Source organism: Staurois parvus, unplaced genomic scaffold (assembly GCF_062004578.1).
Source record: "Staurois parvus isolate SC_StPar_1 unplaced genomic scaffold, SC_StPar_1.0 ptg001992l, whole genome shotgun sequence".
NCBI classification, from domain to species: domain Eukaryota; kingdom Metazoa; phylum Chordata; class Amphibia; order Anura; family Ranidae; genus Staurois; species Staurois parvus.
In genome coordinates this window covers 876,569-882,054 of record NW_028319788.1, presented here as the reverse complement: position 1 = coordinate 882,054, position 5,486 = coordinate 876,569, and positions in this window count along the sequence as shown.

Here is a 5,486-nt window from a genome sequence, read left to right as displayed (position 1 = left end):
CTGCACCTATTCTCTGAGAAAAGAAGCCCTGAATGCACATAAAAGCCCAAAAATGGGTGGTCCTAGGAGGTGGGTAGGGTGTAGAACCAAGGGACAGAGCTCAGAGGTGGGTAGGGGGTGAAACTAAAGGACAGAGCTCAGAGGAGGGTAGGGGGCGGAACCAAAGGACAGTGCTCGGGGGTGGGTAAGGGATGGAGAAAGTAGGTGACTCAGAAGGGGGGTAGTTCCTGCACCTATTCTCTGAGACAAAAAAGCCCTGAATGCACATAAAAGACCAAAAATGGGTGGTCCTGGGAGGTGGGAAGGGAGTAGAACCAAGGGACAGAGCTTGGGGGTGGGTAGAGGGTGAAACCAAAGGATAGAACTCTGAGGAAGGTAAGGGGCGGAACCAAGGGAAAGAGCTCCGGGGTGAGTAGGGGATGGAGACAGGAGGTGACCTAGAAGGAGGAAATTCCTGCACCTACTCTCTGAGAAAAAAAGCCCTGAATGCACATAAAAGCCCAAAAATGGGTGTTCCTAGGAGGTGGTTAGGGTGTAGAACCAAGGGACAGAGCTCAGGGGTGGGTAGGGGATGAAACCAAAGGACAGAGTTCAGAGGAGGGTGGGGGCGGAACCAAGGGACAGAGCTCGGGGTGGGTAAGAGATGGAGATAGGAGATGACTCAGAAGAGGGGAGTTCCTGCACCTATTCTCTGAGAAAAAAAATCCCTGAATGCATTGCAAGCCCAAAAATGGGTGGTCTTGGGAGGTGGGTAGGGGTAGAACCAAGGGACAGAGCTCGGGGGTGGGTAGGGGGGTGGATCCAAAGGATGGAGCTCAGAGGTGGGTAGGGGTCAGAACTGAGACAAAGCTCTGGGGTGGGTAGGGGGCAGAAACAAGAGACGAAGCTCAGGGGTGAATAGGGGGTGAAACCAAAGGACGGACCTCGGGGGTGGATAGGAGTTGGAACCAAGGGATGGAGCTCAGGGATGGGTAGGGGATGGAGATAGGAGGTGACTCAGAAGGGGGGAGTTCCTGCACCTATTCTCTGAGAAAAAAAAATCAGGGGCGGACTGACCATTTGGAAACTCGGGCAGTGCCCGAGGGCACGGGGTCAGTAGGGGGCCCCATGAGATGCCCCTGGTACCTTTTTCATAGGCTTTTTTGAGTTTGGGTAAGGACACAGGGGCCCCATGATCCCCTATTGCCCGGGGGCCCCATGAGTTGTCAGTCCACCCCTGATGGAAATATTTTTATTATTATACAGTGTTTATATAGCGCCAAAAGGTTTGCTCAGCGCTGTACAATATAGTGGGGGACAGTACATGAGACAATACAGTAACAATACAATACATGAGGGGTTCGAGGGCCCTGCTCTTTCCAGCTTACAATCTAGGAAATATGCATAAAGATGTGCATCACATGCATGCTGTGAATGGGCCCTAAAGAAGAAAGGGGATGGAAATGTGCTGAAAATACACGGAAAAGCATGCAAACACGTGCAGTAAACCTGCAGTGTCAGGTGCAGGGGCGGACTGACCATTCAAGCACTCGGGCACTGCCCGAGGGCCCGGGGTCAGTAGGGGGACCCTTGAAATGCCCCTGGTACATTTTATAGGCTTTTTTGGGTGTGCTTTGAGTGTGGGCTAGGACACAGGGGCCCCATGATCCCCTATTGCCCGGGGGCCCAGTGAGTTGTCAGTCCGCCCCTGGTCAGGTGTGAATGGGCCCTTAATGGAACCCCCATGCACTAAAAAAAGCACACATTAAAAACGCATGGCGCCAAAGCTCTATGTGGTTTCCGTGTGGATGCATTGCAAAACAGGTTCAGGGACCCTTTTCCTGCAGGAAAACGCATTCAAACGATTGGGCTGCTGTGCCCGCCCAAACGCGGCATGCAGAACTGCGAGGAGGTGAACCTGGGCTTAATGCCCTTCAACCAGAGCTCACAAAAATAAAGTTTTGTACAAATAAAAAGTTCCTTTTCTTTGAGTAAATACCGATACATGACAGCCAATCACCGGGAGAAATCGGTGCGCTCCTCCTGCGCTCGCGCTGCCACTCCTCCTGCTCTATTTACATACTCAGATTCCGCACAATGCCGCTTAATTATCGAGGAGTTTTTTTTTCCCTCCAGTCATTGTTTAGAGCCTTAATGCCGTATCCCGCGCGATATTAATAAAACCAGGTCAACGAACCTTTCAAATGAGAGCGGTACTTTGTCAAATTATACACAACATACCAGCAACGCATTTATAAATTCCAGCCGCTTGCGGATAAAGTCACAAATCATAATGAATTGGTTAGACAGCATTATCATCAATTTTCCGCAGGTACAGCTGTGGGAAATCAGTCATTTCCATCAAATGCCATCGTCAGCCGCCGCCGCCAAATCATTTTTTACACTTAACTGCTGAAAAGAGCAAAAAAAAAAAAAAAAAAAAGAGACTTTCCCTTTTCCGTTTCCCTCTCTGGCCTACGGGTGGCGCTTTTGAGCAACAGAGAGTTCGATAAATTAATAATGTACATCTGTTTTATTTATTTTTTTCTTTTACTTTTCTATTGATGTATTTTTTTTTTCTTTTTTTTTTAAAGCCGAGATTATGGAGATGAAATAGCTTCGCGAATTTTAACACACATTACAACAATCTCTTAAGGCAAAAAAGTAAATTCATGGAAATGAGTTATAGTTTGGAAAAATCAGCTGCATTTTTTTTTTCTTGTTGGTAAAAATTACTTTAAAAGCTGAAGGTGGAAAAAAAATAAGACGTTTGTATCTGACTAATGATGAACATAAAGCATAACTCTGTCTGGACTATACTATGTAAGTGTTGGCATTTCTCACCCCTTGTCTCCACCCCCTACCCACCCCTGAGCACCGTGACTTGTCTTCACCCCCTACCCACCCCCGAACACCGTCCCTTCTTTCCACTCCCTACACACCCCTGAGCACCATCCCTTGTCTCCACCCCCTACCCACCCCCGAACATTGGCCCTTCTTTCCACCCTCTACCCACCCCCGAACACCGTCCCTTTGTTCCACTCCCTACCCACCCCTGAGCACCGTCCCTTCGTTCCACTCCCTACCCACCCCTGAGAACCGTCCCTTCGTTCCACTCCCTACCCACCCCTGAGCACCGTCCCTTCGTTCCACTTCCTACCCACCCCTGAGCACCGTCCCTTCGTTCCACTCCCTACCCACCCCTGAGCACCGTCCCTTGGTTCCACTCCCTACCCACCCACGAACACTGTCCTTTCGTTCCACTCCCTACCCACCCCTGAGCACCGTCCCTTCGTTCCACTTCCTACCCACCCCTGAGCACCGTCCCTTCGTTCCACTCCCTACCCACCCCTGAGCACCGTCCCTTGGTTCCACTCCCTACCCACCCACGAACACTGTCCTTTCGTTCCACTCCCTACCCACCCACGAACACCGTCCTTTCGTTCCTCTCCCTACTCACCCACGAACACCGTCCCTTCGTTCCACTCCCTACCCACCCCTGAGCACCATCCCTTCGTTCCACTCCCTACCCACCCCTGAGCACCGTCCCTTGGTTCCAATCCCTACCCGCCCACGAACACCGTCCCTTCCTTCCACTCCCTAACCACCCACGAACACCGTCCCTTCGTTCCACTCCCTACCCACCCACGAACACCATCCCTTCGTTGAACTCCCTACCCACCCACGAACACTGTCCCTTCGTTCCAGTCCCTACCCACCCCAGAGCACCGTCCCTTGGTTCCACTCCCTACCCACCCCTGAGCACGGTCCCTTGTCTCCACTCCCTACCCACGCCAGAACACCGTCCCTTTGTTCCACTCCCTACCCACCCCTGAGCACCGTCCCTTCGTTCCACTCCCTACCCACCCCGAGTACCGTCCCTTGGTTCCAGTCCCTACCCACCCTGAGCACCGTCCCTTGGTTCCACCTTCTACCCACCCCTGAGCACTGTCCCTTGTCTCCACCCCCTACCCACCCCCGAACACCATCCCTTCGTTCCACTACCTACCCATCTCCGAACACTGTCCTTTCATTCCACTTCCTACCCACCCCTGAGCACCGTCCCTTGTTTCCACTTGTTACCCATCCCGGAGCACCATCCCTTGGTTCCACTTTCTATCCACCACCAAGCACTGTCCCTTGGTTCCACCCCCCAGGACCACCCCTTTTAGAGAATATAGAGTCGAGTATCATTTTGTGGTGGTGGTGTGGTAATTTGTACGAAATTTGTTAATGATAACAAGAAAGGCAGTTGGATAGATCCTGTGCAGATACCCCCCAGCAACAACAGACCCCTTGCAACAAAATATCACCACAGCAACAATAGAATCACCCCAGCAACAATAGATCCCCCCAACAACAATATACCCCACCCAGCAACAGTAGACCCCTTGCAACAAAATATTACCCCAGCAACAATAGATTCACCCCAGCAGCAACAACAGATCTCCCAGCAGCCAGCATTATAAGACATCTCCCAGAACAATAAACCCCCCCAACAACAATAGACCCCACCCAGCAACACTAGACCCCTTGCAACAAAATATCACCCCAGCAACAATAAATTCAACCCAGCAGCAACAACAGATCTCCCAGCAGCCAGCATTATAAGACATCTCCCTCAACAGTAGATCCCTCACAGCAACAATTGACCCCCAGCAACAATCGATTCCCCACCAGCAACAATAGACCTTCCCATCAACAATAGACCCCCATAGAAAAATAGATCCCCTCCAGCACCAACAGATCTCCCAGGAGACAGCATTAATAGGCCTCTCCCTCAACAGTAGATCCTTCGCAGCAACAATTGATCTCTCAGAAACAATAGATTTCCCCACCAGCAACAATAGACCCCCTCCCCAACAACAATAGACTCCTCCCAAGCCACAATAGACCTCTGGCAACAAAATACCAGCAACAATACATTCACCCCAACAGCAACAACAGATCTCCCAGCAGCCAACATTATAAGACATCTCCCTCAACAGTAGATCCCTCAATGCAAAAATGGACCCCCCAGCAACAATAGACCCCCATACAAAAATAGATCCCTTCCAGCAACATTAGATCTCCCAGGAAACAATTGGTCCCATGCAGTCAGCAATAATAGATACCCCCCAGTAACAATAGACCCCCCGAACAACAATAGACCCCACCCAGCAACAGTAGAACCCTTGCAACAAAACATCACCCCAACAACAATAGATTCACCCCAGCAGTAACAACAGATCTCCCAGCACCTAGCATTAATGGACCTCTCCCTCAACAGTAGATCCCTCACAGCAACGACTGACCGCCCACCAGCAACAATAGACTTCCCAGCAACAAAAGATACCCCAGCAGCCAGCATCAATAGACCATCCAGTGCACCCCAGCACCCCTTGCCATTACACACATTCAGTGCTGGAGGTGCCGGACCTGCGTTCACCCATGCTCCTGCTAGAAAAAAAAATAATTGGGGATTCCCAATTCCTTCTAATGACCCTTTGGGTTGATTAATTAGGGAC